We start from the raw sequence: 25,408 nt of genomic DNA, 5'->3' as shown, positions 1-25,408 counted from the left end.
TTTCTCTCTAACAAGCTCTAATTTTTTTGAACCTATTCCCATCTCAATAATATTATATAGGGCTATTATTGACCATGAATTGGGGTCCTAATTTAACCAAACAAAAAAATTGACTTTTCAGGCCAAATCTATTATGCAGCTGCCTAAGGCACCGAAGCGATTTCTTAATTCACTCATATTTCTCTCTAACAAACTCTAATTTTTTCGAACCTTTTCCCATCTCAATAATATTATATAGGGCTATTATTGACCATGAATTGGGGTCCTAATTCAACCAAAGAAAAAAATTGACCTTTCTGACCAAATCTCCTAGGCAGCTGCCTAGGGCTCCGGAGCGATTTCGTAATTCACTCATATTTCTCTTTAACAAGCTCTAATTTTTTTGATTCTTTTCCCATCTCTATAATATTATATAGGGCTATTATTGACCGTGAATTGGGGTCCTAATTCAACCAAACAAAAAAATTGACCTTTCAGGCCAAATCTCCTAGGCAGCTGCCTAGGGCTCTGAAGCGATTTCGTAATTCACTCATATTTCTCTCTAAAATGCTCTAATTTTTTTGAACCTTTTCCCATCTCAATAATATTATATAGGGCTATTATTGACAATGAATTGGGGTCCTAATTCAACCAAACAAAAAAATTGACCTTTCAGGCCAAATCTCCTAGGCAGCTGCCTAGGGCTCCGAAGCGATTTCGTAATTCACTCATATTTCTCTCTAACAAGCTCTAATTTTTTTGCACCTTTTCCCATCTCAATAATATTATATAGGGCTATTATTGACCATGAATTGGGGTCCTAATTCAACCATACAAAAAAATTGACCTTTCAGGCCAAATCTCCTAGGCAGCTGCCTAGGGCTCCGAAGCGATTTCGTAATTCACTCATATTTCTCTCTAACATGCTCTAATTTTTTTTAACCTTTTCCCATCTCAATAATATTATATAGGGCTATTATTGACAATGAATTGGGGTCCTAATTCAACCAAACAAAAAAATTGACTTTTCAGGCCAAATCTCCTAGGCAGCTGCCTAGGGCTCCGAAGCGATTTCGTAATTCACTCATATTTCTCTTTAACAAGCTCTAATTTTTTTGATTCTTTTCCCATCTCTATAATATTATATAGGGCTATTATTGACCGTGAATTGGGGTCCTAATTCAACCAAACAAAAAAATTGACCTTTCAGGCCAAATCTCCTAGGCAGCTGCCTAGGGCTTTGAAGCGATTTCGTAATTCACTCATATTTCTCTCTAAAATGCTCTAATTTTTTTGAACCTTTTCCCATCTCAATAATATTATATAGGGCTATTATTGACAATGAATTGGGGTCCTAATTCAACCAAACAAAAAAATTGACCTTTCAGGCCAAATCTCCTAGGCAGCTGCCTAGGGCTCCGAAGCGATTTCGTAATTCACTCATATTTCTCTCTAACAAGCTCTAATTTTTTTGAACCTTTTCCCATCTCAATAATATTATATAGGGCTATTATTGACCATGAATTGGGGTCCTAATTCAACCAAACAAAAAAATTGACCTTTCCGGCCAAATCTCCTAGGCCGCTGCCTAGGGCTCCGAAGCGATTTCGTAATTCACTCATATTTCACTCTAACAAGCTCTAATTTTTTTGAACATTTTTCCATCTCAATAATATTATATAGGGCTATTATTGACCATGAATTGGGGTCCTAATTCAACCAAACAAAAAAATTGACCTTTCAGGACAAATATCCTAGGCAGCTGCCTAGGGCTCCGAAGCGATTTCGTAATTCACTCATATTTCTCTTTAACAAGCTCTAATTTTTTTGATTCTTTTCCCATCTCTATAATATTATATAGGGCAATTATTGACCGTGAATTGGGGACCTAATTCAACCAAACAAAAAAATTAACCTTTCAGGCCAAATCTCCTAGGCAACTGCCTAGGGCTCTGAAGCGATTTCGTAATTCACTCATATTTCTCTCTAAAATGCTCTAATTTTTTTGAACCTTTTCCCATCTCAATAATATTATATAGGGCTATTATTGACCAGGAATTGGGGTCCTAATTTAACCAAACAAAAAAATTGACCTTTCAGGCCAAATCTCCTAGGCAGCTGCCTAAGGCACCGAAGCGTTTTCGTAATTCACTCATATTTCTCTCTAACAAGCTCTAATTTTTTTGAACCTATTCCCATCTCAATAATATTATATAGGGCTATTATTGACCATGAATTGGGGTCCTAATTTAACCAAACAAAAAAATTGACTTTTCAGGCCAAATCTCCTATGTAGCTGCCTAAGGCACCGAAGCGATTTCTTAATTCACTCATATTTCTCTCTAACAAGCTCTAATTTTTTTGAACCTTTTCCCATCTCAATAATATTATATAGGGCTATTATTGACCATGAATTGGGGTCCTAATTCAACCAAAGAAAAAAATTGACCTTTCTGACCAAATCTCCTACGCAGCTGCCTAGGGCTCCGAAGCGATTTCGTAATTCACTCATATTTCTCTTTAACAAGCTCTAATTTTTTTGATTCTTTTCCCATCTCAATAATATTATATAGGGCTATTATTGACCGTGAATTGGGGTCCTAATTCAACCAAACAAAAAAATTGACCTTTCAGGCCAAATCTCCTAGGCAGCTGCCTAAGGCTCTGAAGCGATTTCGTAATTCACTCATATTTCTCTCTAAAATGCTCTAATTTTTTTGAACCTTTTCCCATCTCAATAATATTATATAGGGCTATTATTGAAAATGAATTGGGGTCCTAATTCAACCAAACAAAAAAATTGACCTTTCAGGCCAAATCTCCTAGGCAGCTGCCTAGGGCTCCGAAGCGATTTCGTAATTCCCTCATATTTCTCTCTAACAAGCTCTAATTTTTTTGAACCTTTTCCCATCTCAATAATATTATATAGGGCAATTATTGACCATGAATTGGGGTCCTAATTCAACCAAACAAAAAAATTGACCTTTCATGCCAAATCTCCTAGGCAGCTGCCTAAGGCTCCGAAGCGATTTCGTAATTCACTCATATTTCTCTCTAACAAGCTCTAATTTTTTTGAACCTTTTCCCATCTCAATAATATTATATAGGGCTATTATTCACCATGAATTGGGGTCCTAATTTATCCAAACAAAAAAATTGACCTTTCAGGCCAAATCTCCTATGCAGCTGCCTAGGACTCCGAAGCGATTTCGTAATTCACTCATATTTCTCTCTAACATGCTCTAATTTTTTTTAACCTTTTCCCATCTTAATAATATTATATAGGGCTATTATTGACAATGAATTGGGGTCCTAATTTATCCAAACAAAAAAATTGACCTTTCAGGCCAAATCTCCTATGCAGCTGCCTAGGACTCCGAAGCGATTTCGTAATTCACTCATATTTCTCTTTAACAAGCTCTAATTTTTTTGATTCTTTTCCCATCTCTATAATATTATATAGGGCAATTATTGACCGTGAATTGGGGACCTAATTCAACCAAACAAAAAAATTGAACTTTCAGGCCAAATCTCCTAGGCAACTGCCTAGGGCTCTGAAGCGATTTCGTAATTCACTCATATTTCTCTCTAAAATGCTCTAATTTTTTTGAACCTTTTCCCATCTCAATAATATTATATAGGGCTATTATTGACCAGGAATTGGGGTCCTAATTTAACCAAACAAAAAAATTGACCTTTCAGGCCAAATCTCCTAGGCAGCTGCCTAAGGCACCGAAGCGATTTCGTAATTCACTCATATTTCTCTCTAACAAGCTCTAATTTTTTTGAACCTATTCCCATCTCAATAATATTATATAGGGCTATTATTGACCATGAATTGGGGTCCTAATTTAACCAAACAAAAAAATTGACTTTTCAGGCCAAATCTATTATGCAGCTGCATAAGGCACCGAAGCGATTTCTTAATTCACTCATATTTCTCTCTAACAAACTCTAATTTTTTCGAACCTTTTCCCATCTCAATAATATTATATAGGGCTATTATTGACCATGAATTGGGGTCCTAATTCAACCAAAGAAAAAAATTGACCTTTCTGACCAAATCTCCTAGGCAGCTGCCTAGGGCTCCGGAGCGATTTCGTAATTCACTCATATTTCTCTTTAACAAGCTCTAATTTTTTTGATTCTTTTCCCATCTCTATAATATTATATAGGGCTATTATTGACCGTGAATTGGGGTCCTAATTCAACCAAACAAAAAAATTGACCTTTCAGGCCAAATCTCCTAGGCAGCTGCCTAGGGCTCTGAAGCGATTTCGTAATTCACTCATATTTCTCTCTAAAATGCTCTAATTTTTTTGAACCTTTTCCCATCTCAATAATATTATATAGGGCTATTATTGACAATGAATTGGGGTCCTAATTCAACCAAACAAAAAAATTGACCTTTCAGGCCAAATCTCCTAGGCAGCTGCCTAGGGCTCCGAAGCGATTTCGTAATTCACTCATATTTCTCTCTAACAAGCTCTAATTTTTTTGCACCTTTTCCCATCTCAATAATATTATATAGGGCTATTATTGACCATGAATTGGGGTCCTAATTCAACCATACAAAAAAATTGACCTTTCAGGCCAAATCTCCTAGGCAGCTGCCTAGGGCTCCGAAGCGATTTCGTAATTCACTCATATTTCTCTCTAACATGCTCTAATTTTTTTTAACCTTTTCCCATCTCAATAATATTATATAGGGCTATTATTGACAATGAATTTGGGTCCTAATTCAACCAAACAAAAAAATTGACTTTTCAGGCCAAATCTCCTAGGCAGCTGCCTAGGGCTCCGAAGCGATTTCGTAATTCACTCATATTTCTCTTTAACAAGCTCTAATTTTTTTGATTCTTTTCCCATCTCTATAATATTATATAGGGCTATTATTGACCGTGAATTGGGGTCCTAATTCAACCAAACAAAAAAATTGACCTTTCAGGCCAAATCTCCTAGGCAGCTGCCTAGGGCTTTGAAGCGATTTCGTAATTCACTCATATTTCTCTCTAAAATGCTCTAATTTTTTTGAACCTTTTCCCATCTCAATAATATTATATAGGGCTATTATTGACAATGAATTGGGGTCCTAATTCAACCAAACAAAAAAATTGACCTTTCAGGCCAAATCTCCTAGGCAGCTGCCTAGGGCTCCGAAGCGATTTCGTAATTCACTCATATTTCTCTCTAACAAGCTCTAATTTTTTTGAACCTTTTTCCATCTCAATAATATTATATAGGGCTATTATTGACCATGAATTGGGGTCCTAATTCAACCAAACAAAAAAATTGACCTTTCCGGCCAAATCTCCTAGGCCGCTGCCTAGGGCTCCGAAGCGATTTCGTAATTCACTCATATTTCACTCTAACAAGCTCTAATTTTTTTGAACATTTTTCCATCTCAATAATATTATATAGGGCTATTATTGACCATGAATTGGGGTCCTAATTCAACCAAACAAAAAAATTGACCTTTCAGGACAAATATCCTAGGCTGCTGCCTAGGGCTCCGAAGCGATTTCGTAATTCACTCATATTTCTCTTTAACAAGCTCTAATTTTTTTGATTCTTTTCCCATCTCTATAATATTATATAGGGCAATTATTGACCGTGAATTGGGGACCTAATTCAACCAAACAAAAAAATTAACCTTTCAGGCCAAATCTCCTAGGCAACTGCCTAGGGCTCTGAAGCGATTTCGTAATTCACTCATATTTCTCTCTAAAATGCTCTAATTTTTTTGAACCTTTTCCCATCTCAATAATATTATATAGGGCTATTATTGACCAGGAATTGGGGTCCTAATTTAACCAAACAAAAAAATTGACCTTTCAGGCCAAATCTCCTAGGCAGCTGCCTAAGGCACCGAAGCGTTTTCGTAATTCACTCATATTTCTCTCTAACAAGCTCTAATTTTTTTGAACCTATTCCCATCTCAATAATATTATATAGGGCTATTATTGACCATGAATTGGGGTCCTAATTTAACCAAACAAAAAAATTGACTTTTCAGGCCAAATCTCCTATGTAGCTGCCTAAGGCACCGAAGCGATTTCTTAATTCACTCATATTTCTCTCTAACAAGCTCTAATTTTTTTGAACCTTTTCCCATCTCAATAATATTATATAGGGCTATTATTGACCATGAATTGGGGTCCTAATTCAACCAAAGAAAAAAATTGACCTTTCTGACCAAATCTCCTACGCAGCTGCCTAGGGCTCCGAAGCGATTTCGTAATTCACTCATATTTCTCTTTAACAAGCTCTAATTTTTTTGATTCTTTTCCCATCTCAATAATATTATATAGGGCTATTATTGACCGTGAATTGGGGTCCTAATTCAACCAAACAAAAAAATTGACCTTTCAGGCCAAATCTCCTAGGCAGCTGCCTAAGGCTCTGAAGCGATTTCGTAATTCACTCATATTTCTCTCTAAAATGCTCTAATTTTTTTGAACCTTTTCCCATCTCAATAATATTATATAGGGCTATTATTGAAAATGAATTGGGGTCCTAATTCAACCAAACAAAAAAATTGACCTTTCAGGCCAAATCTCCTAGGCAGCTGCCTAGGGCTCCGAAGCGATTTCGTAATTCCCTCATATTTCTCTCTAACAAGCTCTAATTTTTTTGAACCTTTTCCCATCTCAATAATATTATATAGGGCTATTATTGACCATGAATTGGGGTCCTAATTCAACCAAACAAAAAAATTGACCTTTCATGCCAAATCTCCTAGGCAGCTGCCTAAGGCTCCGAAGCGATTTCGTAATTCACTCATATTTCTCTCTAACAAGCTCTAATTTTTTTGAACCTTTTCCCATCTCAATAATATTATATAGGGCTATTATTCACCATGAATTGGGGTCCTAATTTATCCAAACAAAAAAATTGACCTTTCAGGCCAAATCTCCTATGCAGCTGCCTAGGACTCCGAAGCGATTTCGTAATTCACTCATATTTCTCTCTAACATGCTCTAATTTTTTTTAACCTTTTCCCATCTCAATAATATTATATAGGGCTATTATTGACCATGAATTGGGGTCCTAATTCAACCAAAGAAAAAAATTGACCTTTCTGACCAAATCTCCTACGCAGCTGCCTAGGGCTCCGAAGCGATTTCGTAATTCACTCATATTTCTCTTTAACAAGCTCTAATTTTTTTGATTCTTTTCCCATCTCAATAATATTATATAGGGCTATTATTGACCGTGAATTGGGGTCCTAATTCAACCAAACAAAAAAATTGACCTTTCAGGCCAAATCTCCTAGGCAGCTGCCTAGGGCTCTGAAGCGATTTCGTAATTCACTCATATTTCTCTCTAAAATGCTCTAATTTTTTTGAACCTTTTCCCATCTCAATAATATTATATAGGGCTATTATTGACAATGAATTGGGGTCCTAATTCAACCAAACAAAAAAATTGACCTTTCAGGCCAATTCTCCTAGGCAGCAGCCTAGGGCTCCGAAGCGATTTCGTAATTCACTCATATTTCTCTCTAACAAGCTCTAATTTTTTTGAACCTTTTCCCATCTCAATAATATTATATAGGGCTATTATTGACCATGAATTGGGGTCCTAATTCAACCAAACAAAAAAATTGACCTTTCATGCCAAATCTGCTAGGGAGCAGCCTAAGGCTCCGAAGCGATTTCGTAATTCACTCATATTTCTCTCTAACAAGCTCTAATTTTTTTGAACCTTTTCCCATCTCAATAATATTATATAGGGCTATTATTCACCATGAATTGGGGTCCTAATTTATCCAAACAAAAAAATTGACCTTTCAGGCCAAATCTCCTATGCAGCTGCCTAGGACTCCGAAGCGATTTCGTAATTCACTCATATTTCTCTCTAACATGCTCTAATTTTTTTTAACCTTTTCCCATCTCAATAATATTATATAGGGCTATTATTGAAAATGAATTGGGGTCCTAATTCAACCAAACAAAAAAATTGACTTTTCAGGCCAAATCTCCTAGGCAGCTGCCTAGGGCTCCGAAGCGATTTCGTAATTCACTCATATTTCTCTTTAACAAGCTCTAATTTTTTTGATTCTTTTCCCATCTCTATAATATTATATAGGGCTATTATTGACCGTGAATTGGGGTCCTAATTCAACCAAACAAAAAAATTGACCTTTCAGGCCAAATCTCCTAGGCAGCTGCCTAGGGCTCTGAAGCGATTTCGTAATTCACTCATATTTCTCTCTAAAATGCTCTAATTTTTTTGAACCTTTTCCCATCTCAATAATATTATATAGGGCTATTATTGACAATGAATTGGGGTCCGAATTCAACCAAACAAAAAAATTGACCTTTCAGGCCAAATTTCCTAGGCAGCTGCCTAGGGCTCCGAAGCGATTTCGTAATTCACTCATATTTCTCTCTAACAAGCTCTAATTTTTTTGAACCTTTTCCCATCTCAATAATATTATATAGGGCTATTATTTACCATGAATTGGGGTCCTAATTTAACAAAACAAAAAAATTGACCTTTCCGGCCAAATCTCCTAGGCCGCTGCCTAGGGCTCCGAAGCGATTTCGTAATTCACTCATATTTCACTCTAACAAGCTCTAATTTTTTTGAACATTTTCCCATCTCAATAATATTATATAGGGCTATTATTGACCATGAATTGGGGTCCTAATTCAACCAAACAAAAAAATTGACCTTTCAGGACAAATCTCCTAGGCAGCTGCCTAGGGCTCCGAAGCGATTTCGTAATTCACTCATATTTCTCTTTAACAAGCTCTAATTTTTTTGATTCTTTTCCCATCTCTATAATATTATATAGGGCAATTATTGACCGTGAATTGGGGATATAATTCAACCAAACAAAAAAATTGACCTTTGAGGCCAAATCTCCTAGGCAACTGCCTAGGGCTCTGAAGCGATTTCGTAATTCACTCATATTTCTCTCTAAAATGCTCTAATTTTTTTGAACCTTTTCCCATCTCAATAATATTATATAGGGCTATTATTGACCAGGAATTGGGGTCCTAATTTAACCAAACAAAAAAATTGACCTTTCAGGCCAAATCTCCTAGGCAGCTGCCTAAGGCACCGAAGCGATTTCGTAATTCACTCATATTTCTCTCTAACAAGCTCTAATTTTTTTGAACCTATTCCCATCTCAATAATATTATATAGGGCTATTATTGACCATGAATTGGGGTCCTAATTTAACCAAACAAAAAAATTGACTTTTCAGGCCAAATCTCCTATGCAGCTGCCTAAGGCACCGAAGCGATTTCTTAATTCACTCATATTTCTCTCTATCAAGCTCTAATTTTTTTGAACCTTTTCCCATCTCAAAAATATTATATAGGGAAATTATTGACCATGAATTGGGGTCCTAATTCAACCAAACAAAAAAATTGACCTTTCAGGCCAAATCTCCTAGGCAGCTGCCTAGGGCTCCGAAGCGATTTCGTAATTCACTCATATTTCTCTCTAACAAGCTCTAATTTTTTTGAACCTATTCCCATCTCAATAATATTATATAGGGCTATTATTGACCATGAATTGAGGTCCTAATTTAACCAAACAAAAAAATTGACTTTTCAGGCCAAATCTCCTATGCAGCTGCCTAAGGCACCGAAGAGATTTCTTAATTCACTCATATTTCTCTCTAACAAACTCTAATTTTTTTGAACCTTTTCCCATCTCAATAATATTATATAGGGCTATTATTGACCATGAATTGGGGCCCTAATTCAACCAAACAAAAAAATTGACCTTTCTGGCCAAATCTCCTAGGCAGCTGCCTAGGGCACCGAAGCGATTTCGTAATTCACTCATATTTCTCTCTAACAAACTCTAATTTTTTTTAACCTTTTCCCATCTCAATAATATTATATAGGGCTATTATTGACCATGAATTGGGGTCCTAATTCAACCAAACAAAAAAATTGACCTTTCTGGCCAAATCTCCTAGGCAGCTGCCTAGGGCTCCGAAGCGATTTCGTAATTCACTCATATTTCTCTCTAACAAGCTCTAATCTTTTTGAACCTTTTCCCATCTCAATAATATTATATAGGGCTATTATTGACCATGATTTGGGATCCTAATTCAACCAAACAAAAAAATTGACCTTTCAGGCCAAATCTCCTAGGCAGCTGCCTAGGGCTCCGAAGCGATTTCGTTATTCACTCATATTTCTCTCTAACAAGCTCTAATTTTTTTGAACATTTTCCCATCTCAATAATATTATATAGGGCTATTATTGACAATGAATTGGGGTCCTAATTCAACCAAACAAAAAAATTGACCTTTCAGGCCAAATCTCCTAGGCAGCTGCCTAGGGCTCCGAAGCGATTTCGTAATTCACTCATATTTCTCTCTAACAAGCTCTAATTTTTTTGAACCTTTTCCCATCTCAATAATATTATATAGGGCTATTATTGACCATGAATTGGGGTCCTAATTCAACCAAACAAAAAAATTGACCTTTCATGCCAAATCTCCTAGGCAGCTGCCTAAGGCTCCGAAGCGATTTCGTAATTCACTCATATTTCTCTCTAACAAGCTCTAATTTTTTTGAACCTTTTCCCATCTCAATAATATTATATAGGGCTATTATTCACCATGAATTGGGGTCTTAATTTATCCAAACAAAAAAATTGACCTTTCAGGCCAAATCTCCTATGCAGCTGCCTAGGACTCCGAAGCGATTTCGTAATTCCCTCATATTTCTCTCTAACATGCTCTAATTTTTTTTAACCTTTTCCCATCTCAATAATATTATATAGGGCTATTATTGACAATGAATTGGGGTCCTAATCCAACCAAACAAAAAAATTGACTTTTCAGGCCAAATCTCCTAGGCAGCTCTGCCTAGGGCTCCGAAGCGATTTCGTAATTCACTCATATTTCTCTCTAACAAGCTCTAATCTTTTTGAACCTTTTCCCATCTCAATAATATTATATAGGGCTATTATTGACCATGATTTGGGATCCTAATTCAACCAAACAAAAAAATTGACCTTTCAGGCCAAATCTCCTAGGCAGCTGCCTAGGGCTCCGAAGCGATTTCGTTATTCACTCATATTTCTCTCTAACAAGCTCTAATTTTTTTGAACATTTTCCCATCTCAATAATATTATATAGGGCTATTATTGACAATGAATTGGGGTCCTAATTCAACCAAACAAAAAAATTGACCTTTCAGGCCAAATCTCCTAGGCAGCTGCCTAGGGCTCCGAAGCGATTTCGTAATTCACTCATATTTCTCTCTAACAAGCTCTAATTTTTTTGAACCTTTTCCCATCTCAATAATATTATATAGGGCTATTATTGACCATGAATTGGGGTCCTAATTCAACCAAACAAAAAAATTGACCTTTCATGCCAAATCTCCTAGGCAGCTGCCTAAGGCTCCGAAGCGATTTCGTAATTCACTCATATTTCTCTCTAACAAGCTCTAATTTTTTTGAACCTTTTCCCATCTCAATAATATTATATAGGGCTATTATTCACCATGAATTGGGGTCCTAATTTATCCAAACAAAAAAATTGACCTTTCAGGCCAAATCTCCTATGCAGCTGCCTAGGACTCCGAAGCGATTTCGTAATTCACTCATATTTCTCTCTAACATGCTCTAATTTTTTTTAACCTTTTCCCATCTCAATAATATTATATAGGGCTATTATTGACAATGAATTGGGGTCCTAATCCAACCAAACAAAAAGATTGACTTTTCAGGCCAAATCTCCTAGGCAGCTGCCTAGGGCTCCGAAGCGATTTCGTAATTCACTCATATTTCTCTTTAACAAGCTCTAATTTTTTTGATTCTTTTCCCATCTCTATAATATTATATAGGGCTATTATTGACCGTGAATTGGGGTCCTAATTCAACCAAACAAAAAAATTGACCTTTCTGGCCAAATCTCCTAGGCAGCTGCCTAGGGCTCCGAAGCGATTTCGTAATTCACTCATATTTCTCTCTAACAAGCTCTAATCTTTTTGAACCTTTTCCCATCTCAATAATATTATATAGGGCTATTATTGACCATGATTTGGGATCCTAATTCAACCAAACAAAAAAATTGACCTTTCAGGCCAAATCTCCTAGGCAGCTGCCTAGGGCTCCGAAGCGATTTCGTTATTCACTCATATTTCTCTCTAACAAGCTCTAATTTTTTTGAACATTTTCCCATCTCAATAATATTATATAGGGCTATTATTGACAATGAATTGGGGTCCTAATTCAACCAAACAAAAAAATTGACCTTTCAGGCCAAATCTCCTAGGCAGCTGCCTAGGGCTCCGAAGCGATTTCGTAATTCACTCATATTTCTCTCTAACAAGCTCTAATTTTTTTGAACCTTTTCCCATCTCAATAATATTATATAGGGCTATTATTGACCATGAATTGGGGTCCTAATTCAACCAAACAAAAAAATTGACCTTTCATGCCAAATCTCCTAGGCAGCTGCCTAAGGCTCCGAAGCGATTTCGTAATTCACTCATATTTCTCTCTAACAAGCTCTAATTTTTTTGAACCTTTTCCCATCTCAATAATATTATATAGGGCTATTATTCACCATGAATTGGGGTCCTAATTTATCCAAACAAAAAAATTGACCTTTCAGGCCAAATCTCCTATGCAGCTGCCTAGGACTCCGAAGCGATTTCGTAATTCACTCATATTTCTCTCTAACATGCTCTAATTTTTTTTAACCTTTTCCCATCTCAATAATATTTTATAGGGCTATTATTGACAATGAATTGGGGTCCTAATCCAACCAAACAAAAAAATTGACTTTTCAGGCCAAATCTCCTAGGCAGCTCTGCCTAGGGCTCCGAAGCGATTTCGTAATTCACTCATATTTCTCTCTAACAAGCTCTAATTTTTTTGAACCTTTTCCCATCTCAATAATATTATATAGGGCTATTATTGACCATGATTTGGGATCCTAATTCAACCAAACAAAAAAATTGACCTTTCAGGCCAAATCTCCTAGGCAGCTGCCTAGGGCTCCGAAGCGATTTCGTTATTCACTCATATTTCTCTCTAACAAGCTCTAATTTTTTTGAACATTTTCCCATCTCAATAATATTATATAGGGCTATTATTGACAATGAATTGGGGTCCTAATTCAACCAAACAAAAAAATTGACCTTTCAGGCCAAATCTCCTAGGCAGCTGCCTAGGGCTCCGAAGCGATTTCGTAATTCACTCATATTTCTCTCTAACAAGCTCTAATTTTTTTGAACCTTTTCCCATCTCAATAATATTATATAGGGCTATTATTGACCATGAATTGGGGTCCTAATTCAACCAAACAAAAAAATTGACCTTTCATGCCAAATCTCCTAGGCAGCTGCCTAAGGCTCCGAAGCGATTTCGTAATTCACTCATATTTCTCTCTAACAAGCTCTAATTTTTTTGAACCTTTTCCCATCTCAATAATATTATATAGGGCTATTATTCACCATGAATTGGGGTCCTAATTTATCCAAACAAAAAAATTGACCTTTCAGGCCAAATCTCCTATGCAGCTGCCTAGGACTCCGAAGCGATTTCGTAATTCACTCATATTTCTCTCTAACATGCTCTAATTTTTTTTAACCTTTTCCCATCTCAATAATATTATATAGGGCTATTATTGAGCATGAATTGGGGTCCTAATTTAACCAAACAAAAAAATTGAACTTTCAGGCCAAATCTCCTAGGCTGCTGCCTAGGGCTCCGAAGCGATCTCGTAATTCACTCATATTTCTCTCTAACAAACTCTAATTTTTTGAACCATTTCCCATCTCAATAATATTATATAGGCCTATTATTGACCATGAATTGGGGTCCTAATTCAACCAAACAAAAAAATTGACCTTTCAGGCCAAATCTCCTAGGCAGCTGCCTAGGGCTCCGAAGCGATTTCTTAATTCACTCATATTTCTCTCTAACAAGCTCTAATATTTTTGAACCTTTTCCCATCTCAATAATATTATATAGGGCTATTATTGACCATGAATTGGGGTCCTAATTCAACCAAACAAAAAAATTGACCTTTCAGGCCAAATCCCCTAGGCAGCTGCCAAGGGCTCCGAAGCGATTTCGTAATTCACTCATATTTCACTCTAACAAGCTCTAATTTTTTTGAACCTTTTCCCATCTCAATAATATTATATAGGGCTATTATTGACCATGAATTGGGTTCCTAATTCAACCAAACAAAAAGATTGACCTTTCAGGCCAAATCTCCTAGGCAGCTGCCTAGGGCTCCGAAGCGATTTCGTAATTCACTCATATTTCTCTCTAACAAGCTCTAATTTTTTTGAACCTTTTCCCATCTCAATAATATTATATAGGGCTATTATTGACCATGAATTGGGGTCCTAATTCAACCAAACAGAAAAATTGACCTTTCAGGCCAAATCTCCTAGGCAGCTGCCTAGGGCTCCGAAGCGATTTCTTAATTCACTCATATTTCTCTCTAACAAGCTCTAATATTTTTGAACCTTTTCCCATCTCAATAATATTATATAGGGCTATTATTGACCAGGAATTGGGGTGGTAATTTAACCAAACAAAAAAATTGACCTTTCAGGCCAAATCTCCAAGGCAGCTGCCTAGGGCTCCGAAGCGATTTCGTAATTCACTCATATTTCACTCTAAAAATCTCTAATTTTTTTGAAACTTTTCCCATCTCAATAATATTATATAGGGCTATTATTGACTATGAATTGGGGTCCTAATTCAACCAAACAAAAAAATTGACCTTTCAGGCCAAATCTCCTAGGCAGCTGCCTAGGGCTCCGAAGCGATTTCGTAATTCACTCATATTTCACTCTAACAAGCTCTAAGTTTTTTGAACCTTTTCCCATCTCAATAATATTATATAGGGCTATTATTGACTATGAATTGGGGTCCTAATTCAACCAAACAAAAAAATTGACCTTTCAGGCCAAATATGCTAGGCAGCTGCCTAGGGCTCCGAAGCGATTTCGTAATTCACTCATATATCTCACTAACAAGCTCTAAATTTTTTGAACCTTTTCCCATCTCAATAATATTATATAGGGCTATTATTGACCATCAATTGGGGTCCTAATTCAACCAAACAAAAAAATTGACCTTTCAGGCCAAATCTCCTAGGCAGCTGCCTAGGGCTCCGAAGCGATTTCGTTATTCACTCATATTTCTCTCTAACAAGCTCTAATTTTTTTGAACCTTTTCCCATCTCAATAATATTATATAGGGCTATTATTGACCATGAATTGGGGTCCTAATTCAGCCAAACAGAAAAATTGACCTTTCAGGCCAAATCTCCTTGGCAGCGGCCTAGGGCTCCGAAGCGATTTCGTAATTCACTCATATTTCTCTCTAACAAGCTCTAATATTTTTGAATGTGTTCCCATCTCTATAATATTTTATAGGGCTATTATTGACCGTGAATTGGGGTCCTAATTCAACCAAACAAAAACCTTTCAGGCCAAATCTCCTAGGCAGCTGCCTAGGTCTCCGAAGCGATTTTGTAATTTACTCATATTTCTCTCTAACAAAATCTAATTTTTTTGAACCTTTTCCTATCTCAATAATATTATATAGGGCTATTATTGAGCATGAATTGGGGTCCTAATTTAACAAAAAAAAAATTTGACCTTTCAGGCGAAATCTCCTAGGCAGCTGCCTAGGGCTACAAAGCGATTTCGTAATTCCCTCATATTTCTCTCTAACAAACTCTAATTTTTTTGAACCTTTTCCTATCTCAATAATATTATATAGGGCTATTATTGAGCATGAATTGGGGTCCTAATATAACCAAAAAAAAATTTGACCATACAGGCCAAATCTCCTAGGCAGCAGCCTAGGGCTCCGAAGCGATTTCGTAATTCACTCATATTTCTCTCTAACAAGCTCTAACTTTTTTTAACCTTTTCCCATCTCAATAATATTATATAGGGCTATTATTGAACGTGAATTGGGGCCCTAATTCAACAAAACAAAAAAATTGACCTTTCAGGCCAAATCTCCTAGGCAGCTGCCTAGGGCTCTGAAGCGATTTCGTAATTCACTCATATTTCTCTCTAACAAGCTCTAATTTTTTTGATACTTTCCCCATCTAAATAATATTATATAGGGCTATTATTGACCATGAATTGGGGTCCTAATTCAACCAAACAAAAAAATTGACCTTTCAAGCCAAATCTCCTAGGCCGCTGCCTAGGGCTCCGAAGCGATTTCTTAATTCACTCATATTTCTCTCTAACAAGCTCTTATATTTTTGAACCTTTTCCCATCTCAATAATATTATATAGGGCTATTATTGACCATGAATTGGGGTCCTAATTCAACCAAACAAAAAAATTGACCTTTCAGGCCAAATCTCCTAGGCAGCTGCCTAGGGCTCCGAAGCGATTTCGTTATTCACTCATATTTCTCTCTAACAAGCTCTAATTTTTTTGAACCTTTTCCCATCTCAATAATATTATATAGGGCTATTATTGACCATGAATTGGGGTCCTAATTCAGCCAAACAGAAAAATTGACCTTTCAGGCCAAATCTCCTTGGCAGCGGCCTAGGGCTCCGAAGCGATTTCGTAATTCACTCATATTTCTCTCTAACAAGCTCTAATATTTTTGAATGTGTTCCCATCTCTATAATATTTTATAGGGCTATTATTGACCGTGAATTGGGGTCCTAATTCAACCAAACAAAAACCTTTCAGGCCAAATCTCCTAGGCAGCTGCCTAGGTCTCCGAAGCGATTTTGTAATTTACTCATATTTCTCTCTAACAAAATCTAATTTTTTTGAACCTTTTCCTATCTCAATAATATTATATAGGGCTATTATTGAGCATGAATTGGGGTCCTAATTTAACAAAAAAAAAATTTGACCTTTCAGGCGAAATCTCCTAGGCAGCTGCCTAGGGCTACAAAGCGATTTCGTAATTCCCTCATATTTCTCTCTAACAAACTCTAATTTTTTTGAACCTTTTCCTATCTCAATAATATTATATAGGGCTATTATTGAGCATGAATTGGGGTCCTAATATAACCAAAAAAAATTTTGACCATACAGGCCAAATCTCCTAGGCAGCAGCCTAGGGCTCCGAAGCGATTTCGTAATTCACTCATATTTCTCTCTAACAAGCTCTAACTTTTTTTAACCTTTTCCCATCTCAATAATATTATATAGGGCTATTATTGAACGTGAATTGGGGCCCTAATTCAACCAAACAAAAAAATTGACCTTTCAGGCCAAATCTCCTAGGCAGCTGCCTAGGGCTCTGAAGCGATTTCGTAATTCACTCATATTTCTCTCTAACAAGCTCTAATTTTTTTGATACTTTCCCCATCTAAATAATATTATATAGGGCTATTATTGACCATGAATTGGGGTCCTAATTCAACCAAACAAAAAAATTGACCTTTCAAGCCAAATCTCCTAGGCCGCTGCCTAGGGCTCCGAAGCGATTTCTTAATTCACTCATATTTCTCTCTAACAAGCTCTTATATTTTTGAACCTTTTCCCATCTCAATAATATTATATAGGGCTATTATTGACCATGAATTGGGGTCCTAATTCAACCAAACAAAAAAATTGACCTTTCAGGCCAAATCTCCTAGGCAGCTGCCTAGGGCTCCGAAGCGATTTCGTTATTCACTCATATTTCTCTCTAACAAGCTCTAATTTTTTTGAACCTTTTCCCATCTCAATAATATTATATAGGGCTATTATTGACCATGAATTGGGGTCCTAATTCAACCAAACAGAAAAATTGACCTTTCAGGCCAAATCTCCTTGGCAGCGGCCTAGGGCTCCGAAGCGATTTCGTAATTCACTCATATTTCTCTCTAACAAGCTCTAATATTTTTGAATCTTTTCCCATCTCTATAATATTTTATAGGGCTATTATTGACCGTGAATTGGGGTCCTAATTCAACCAAACAAAAAAATTGACCTTTCAGGCCAAATCTCCTAGGCAGCTGCCTAGGGCTCCGAAGCGATTTTGTAATTCACTCATATTTCTCTCTAACAAACTCTAATTTTTTTGAACCTTTTCCTATCTCAATAATATTATATAGGGCTATTATTGAGCATGAATTGGGGTCCTAATTTAACCAAAAAAAAATTTGACCTTTCAGGCGAAATCTCCTAGGCAGCTGCCTAGGGCTACAAAGCGATTTCGTAATTCCCTCATATTTCTCTCTAACAAACTCTAATTTTTTTGAACCTTTTCCTATCTCAATAATATTATATAGGGCTATTATTGAGCATGAATTGGGGTCCTAATTTAACCAAAAAAAAATTTGACCATTCAGGCCAAATCTCCTAGGCAGCTGCCTAGGGCTCCGAAGCGATTTCGTAATTCACTCATATTTCTCTCTAACAAGCTCTAACTTTTTTTAACCTTTTCCAATCTCAATAATATTATATAGGGCTATTATTGACCGTGAATTGGGGCCCTAATTCAACCAAACAAAAAAATTGACCTTTCAAGCCAAATCTCCTAGGCAGCTGCCTAGGGCTCCGAAGCGATTTCGTAATTCACTCATATTTCTCTCTAACAAGCTCTAATTTTTTTGATACTTTCCCCATCTAAATAATATTATATAGGGCTATTATTGACCATGAATTGGGGTCCTAATTTAACCAAACTAAAAGATTGTCCTTTCAGGCCAAATCTCCTAGGCAGCTGCCTAGGACTCCGAAGCGATTTCGTAATTCACTCATATTTCTCTCTAACAAGCTCTAATTTTTTTGAACCTTTTCCCATCACAATAATATTATATAGGGCTATTATTGAGCATGAATTGGGGTCCTAATTTAACCAAACAAAAAAATTGAACTTTCAGGCCAAATCTCCTAGGCTGCTGCCTAGGGCTCCGAAGCGATCTCGTAATTCACTCATATTTCTCTCTAACAAACTCTAATTTTTTGAACCATTTCCCATCTCAATAATATTATATAGGCCTATTATTGACCATGAATTGTGGTCCTAATTCAACCAAACAAAAAAATTGACCTTTCAGGCCAAATCTCCTAGGCAGCTGCCTAGGGCTCCGAAGCGATTTCTTAATTCACTCATATTTCTCTCTAACAAGCTCTAATATTTTTGAACCTTTTCCCATCTCAATAATATTATATAGGGCTATTATTGACCATGAATTGGGGTCCTAATTCAACCAAACAAAAAAATTGACCTTTCAGGCCAAATCCCCTAGGCAGCTGCCAAGGGCTCCGAAGCGATTTCGTAATTCACTCATATTTCACTCTAACAAGCTATAATTTTTTTGAACCTTTTCCCATCTCAATAATATTATATAGGGCTATTATTGACCATGAATTGGGTTCCTAATTCAACCAAACAAAAAGATTGACCTTTCAGGCCAAATCTCCTAGGCAGCTGCCTAGGGCTCCGAAGCGATTTCGTAATTCACTCATATTTCTCTCTAACAAGCTCTAATTTTTTTGAACCTTTTCCCATCTCAATAATATTATATAGGGCTATTATTGACCATGAATTGGGGTCCTAATTCAACCAAACAGAAAAATTGACCTTTCAGGCCAAATCTCCTAGGCAGCTGCCTAGGGCTCCGAAGCGATTTCTTAATTCACTCATATTTCTCTCTAACAAGCTCTAATATTTTTGAACCTTTTCCCATCTCAATAATATTATATAGGGCTATTATTGACCAGGAATTGGGGTGGTAATTTAACCAAACAAAAAAATTGACCTTTCAGGCCAAATCTCCAAAGCAGCTGCCTAGGGCTCCGAAGCGATTTCGTAATTCACTCATATTTCACTCTAAAAATCTCTAATTTTTTTGAAACTTTTCCCATCTCAATAATATTATATAGGGCTATTATTGACTATGAATTGGGGTCCTAATTCAACCAAACAAAAAAATTGACCTTTCAGGCCAAATCTCCTAGGCAGCTGCCTAGGGCTCCGAAGCGATTTCGTAATTCACTCATATTTCACTCTAACAAGCTCTAAGTTTTTTGAACCTTTTCCCATCTCAATAATATTATATAGGGCTATTATTGACTATGAATTGGGGTCCTAATTCAACCAAACAAAAAAATTGACCTTTCAGGCCAAATATGCTAGGCAGCTGCCTAGGGCTCCGAAGCGATTTCGTAATTCTCTCATATATCTCACTAACAAGCTCTAAATTTTTTGAACCTTTTCCCATCTCAATAATATTATATAGGGCTATTATTGACCATCAATTGGGGTCCTAATTCAACCAAACAAAAAAATTGACCTTTCAGGCCAAATCTCCTAGGCAGCTGCCTAGGGCTCCGAAGCGATTTCGTTATTCACTCATATTTCTCTCTAACAAGCTCTAATTTTTTTGAACCTTTTCCCATCTCAATAATATTATATAGGGCTATTATTGACCATGAATTGGGGTCCTAATTCAACCAAACAGAAAAATTGACCTTTCAGGCCAAATCTCCTTGGCAGCGGCCTTGGGCTCCGAAGCGATTTCGTAATTCACTCATATTTCTCTCTAACAAGCTCTAATATTTTTGAATGTGTTCCCATCTCTATAATATTTTATAGGGCTATTATTGACCGTGAATTGGGGTCCTAATTCAACCAAACAAAAACCTTTCAGGCCAAATCTCCTAGGCAGCTGCCTAGGTCTCCGAAGCGATTTTGTAATTTACTCATATTTCTCTCTAACAAACTCTAATTTTTTTGAACCTTTTCCTATCTCAATAATATTATATAGGGCTATTATTAAGCATGAATTGGGGTCCTAATTTAACCAAAAAAAAATTTGACCTTTCAGGCGAAATCTCCTAGGCAGCTGCCTAGGGCTACAAAGCGATTTCGTAATTCCCTCATATTTCTCTCTAACAAACTCTAATTTTTTTGAACCTTTTCCTATCTCAATAATATTATATAGGGCTATTATTGAGCATGAATTGGGGTCCTAATTTAACCAAAAAAAAATTTGACCATACAGGCCAAATCTCCTAGGCAGCTGCCTAGGGCTCCGAAGCGATTTCGTAATTCACTCATATTTCTCTCTAACAAGCTCTAACTTTTTTTAACCTTTTCCCATCTCAATAATATTATATAGGGCTATTATTGACCGTGAATTGGGGCCCTAATTCAACCAAACAAAAAAATTGACCTTTCAGGCCAAATCTCCAAGGCAGCTGCCTAGGGCTCCGAAGCGATTTCGTAATTCACTCATATTTCTCTCTAACAAGCTCTAATTTTTTTGATACTTTCCCCATCTAAATAATATTATATAGGGCTATTATTGACCATGAATTGGGGTCCTAATTTAACCAAACAAAAAGATTGTCCTTTCAGGCCAAATCTCCTAGGCAGCTGCCTAGGACTCCGAAGCGATTTCGTAATTCACTCATATTTCTCTCTAACAAGCTCTAATTTTTTTGAACCTTTTTCCATCACAATAATATTATATAGGGCTATTATTGACCATGAATTGGGGTCCTAATTTAACCAAACAAAAAAATTGAACTTTCAGGCCAAATCTCCTAGGCTGCTGCCTAGGGCTCCGAAGCGATCTCGTAATTCACTCATATTTCTCTCTAACAAACTCTAATTTTTTGAACCATTTCCCATCTCAATAATATTATATAGGCCTATTATTGACCATGAATTGGGGTCCTAATTCAACCAAACAAAAAAATTGACCTTTCAAGCCAAATCTCCTAGGCAGCTGCCTAGGGCTCCGAAGCGATTTCTTAATTCACTCATATTTCTCTCTAACAAGCTCTTATATTTTTGAACCTTTTCCCATCTCAATAATATTATATAGGGCTATTATTGACCATGAATTGGGGTCCTAATTCAACCAAACAAAAAAATTGACCTTTCAGGCCAAATCTCCTAGGCAGCTGCCTAGGGCTCCGAAGCGATTTCGTTATTCACTCATATTTCTCTCTAACAAGCTCTAATTTTTTTGAACCTTTTCCCATCTCAATAATATTATATAGGGCTATTATTGACCATGAATTGGGGTCCTAATTCAACCAAACAGAAAAATTGACCTTTCAGGCCAAATCTCCTTGGCAGCGGCCTAGGGCTCCGAAGCGATTTCGTAATTCACTCATATTTCTCTCTAACAATGTCTAATTTTTTTGAACCTTTTCCCATCTCAATAATGTTATATAGGGCTATTATTGACCATGAATTGGGGTCCTAATTCAACCAAACAAAAAAATTGACCTTTCAGGCCAAATCTCCTAGGCAGCTGCCTAGGGCTCCGAAGCGATTTCTTAATTCACTCATATTTCTCTCTAACAAGCTCTAATATTTGTGAACCTTTTCCCATCTCAATAATATTATATAGGGCTATTATTGACCATTAATTGGGGTCCTAATTCAACCAAACAAAAAAATTGACCTTTCAGGCCAAATCTCCTAGGCAGCAGCCTAGGGCTCCGAAGCGATTTCGTAATTTACTCATATATCTCTCTAGAAATCTCTAATTTTTTTAAACTTTTCCCATCTCAATAATATTATATAGGTCTATTATTGACTATGAATTGGGGTCCTAATTCAACCAAACAAAAAAATTGACCTTTCAGGCCAAATCTCCTAGGAGGATGCCTAGGGCTCCGGAGCGATTTCGAAATTCACTCATATTTCACTCTAACAAGCTCTAATTTTTTTGAACCTTTTCCCATCTCAATAATATTATATAGGGCTATTATTGACCATGAATTGGGGTCCTAATTTAACCAAACAAAAAAATTGACCTTTCAGGCCAAATCTCCTAGGCAGCTGCCTAGGGCTCCGAAGCTATTTCGTAATTCACTCATATTTCTCTCTAACAAGCTCTAATTTTTTTGAACCTTTTCCCATCTCAATATTAGTATATAGGGCTATAATTCACCCTGAATTGGGGTCCTAATTCAACCAAACAAAAAAATTGACCTTTCAGGCCAAATCTCCTTGGCAGGGGCCTAGGGCTCCGAAGCGATTTCGTAATTCACTCATATTTCTCTCTAACAAGCTCTAATATTTTTGAATCTTTTCCCATCTCTATAATATTTTATAGGGCTATTATTGACCGTGAATTGGGGTCCTAATTCAGCCAAACAAAAAAATTGACCTTTCAGGCCAAATCTCCGAGGCAGCTGCCTAGGGCTCCGAAGCGATTTTGTAATTCACTCATATTTCTCTCTAACAAGCTCTAATTTTTTTGAAACTTTTCCCATCTAAATAATATTATATAGGGCAATTATTGACCATGAATTGGTGTCCTAATTTAACCAAACAAAAAAATTGACCTTTCAGGCGAAATCTCCTAGGCAGCTGCCTAGGGCTACAAAGCGATTTCGTAATTCCCTCATATTTCTCTCTAATAAACTCTAATTTTTTTGAACCTTTTCCAATCTCAATAATATTATATAGGGCTATTATTGACCGTGAATTGGAGTCCTAATTCAACCAAACAAAAAAATTGACCTTTCAGGCCAAATCTCCTAGGCAGCTGCCTAGGGCTCCGAAGCGATTTTGTAATTCACTCATATTTCTCTCTAACAAGCTCTAATTTTTTTGAAACTTTTCCCATCTAAATAATATTATATAGGGCAATTATTGACCATGAATTTGTGTCCTAATTTAACCAAACAAAAAAATTGACCTTTCAGGCGAAATCTCCTAGGCAGCTGCCTAGGGCTACAAAGCGATTTCGTAATTCCCTCATATTTCTCTCTAACAAGCTCTAATTTTTTTGAACCTTTTCCCATCTCAATAATATTATATAGGGCTATTATTGACCATGAATTGGGGTCCTAATTCAACCAAATAAAAAAATTGACCTTTCAGGCCAAATCTCCTAGGCAGCGGCCTTGGGCTCCGAAGCGATCTCGTAATTCACTCATATTTCTCTCTAACAAGCTCTAATTTTTTTGAACCTTTTACCATCTCTATAATATTAAATAGGACTATTATTGACCATGAATTGGGGTCCTAATTCAACCAAACAAAAAAATTGACCTATCAGGCCAAATCTCCTAGGCGCTGCCTAGGGCTCCGAAGCGATCTCGTAATTCCCTCATATTTATCTCTAACAATCTCTAATTATTTTGAACCATTTCCCATCTCAATAATATTATATAGGGCTATTATTGACCATGAATTGGGGTCCTAATTCAACCAAACAGAAAAATTGACCTTTCAGGCCAAATCTCCTTGGCAGCGGCCTAGGGCTCCGAAGCGATTTCGTAATTCACTCATATTTCACTCTAACAAGCTCTAATTTTTTTGAACATTTTCCCATATCAATAATATTATTTAGGGCTATTATTGACCATGAATTGGGGTCCTAATTCAACCAAACAAAAAAATTGACCTTTCAGGACAAATCTCCTAGGCAGCTGCCTAGGGCTCCGAAGCGATTTCGTAATTCACTCATATTTCTCTTTAACAAGCTCTAATTTTTTTGATTCTTTTCCCATCTCTATAATATTATATAGGGCAATTATTGACCGTGAATTGGGGACCAAATTCAACCAAACAAATAGATTGACCTTTCAGGCCAAATCTCCTAGGCAGCAGCCTAGGGCTCCGAAGCGATTTCGTAATTCACTCATATTTCTCTCTAACAAGCTCTAATTTTTTTGAACCTTTTCCCATCTCAATAATATTATATAGGGCTATTATTGACCATGAATTGGGGTCCTAATTCAACCAAACAAAAAAATTGACCTTTCAGGCCAAATCTCCTAGGCAGCAGCCTAGGGCTCCGAAGCGATTTCGTAATTTACTCATATATCTCTCTAGAAATCTCTAATTTTTTTAAACTTTTCCCATCTCAATAATATTATATAGGTCTATTATTGACTATGAATTGGGGTCCTAATTCAACCAAACAAAAAAATTGACCTTTCAGGCCAAATCTCCTAGGAGGATGCCTAGGGCTCCGGAGCGATTTCGAAATTCACTCATATTTCACTCTAACAAGCTCTAATTTTTTTGAACCTTTTCCCATCTCAATAATATTATATAGGGCTATTATTGACCATGAATTGGGGTCCTAATTTAACCAAACAAAAAAATTGACCTTTCAGGCCAAATCTCCTAGGCAGCTGCCTAGGGCTCCGAAGCTATTTCGTAATTCACTCATATTTCTCTCTAACAAGCTCTAATTTTTTTGAACCTTTTCCCATCTCAATATTAGTATATAGGGCTATAATTCACCCTGAATTGGGGTCCTAATTCAACCAAACAAAAAAATTGACCTTTCAGGCCAAATCTCCTTGGCAGGGGCCTAGGGCTCCGAAGCGATTTCGTAATTCACTCATATTTCTCTCTAACAAGCTCTAATATTTTTGAATCTTTTCCCATCTCTATAATATTTTATAGGGCTATTATTGACCGTGAATTGGGGTCCTAATTCAGCCAAACAAAAAAATTGACCTTTCAGGCCAAATCTCCGAGGCAGCTGCCTAGGGCTCCGAAGCGA

The sequence above is a fragment of the Humulus lupulus genome, chromosome 9 (genome assembly GCF_963169125.1).
Source record: "Humulus lupulus chromosome 9, drHumLupu1.1, whole genome shotgun sequence".
Classification (NCBI taxonomy): Eukaryota; Viridiplantae; Streptophyta; class Magnoliopsida; order Rosales; family Cannabaceae; genus Humulus; species Humulus lupulus.
This window is presented reverse-complemented; position numbering follows the sequence as displayed.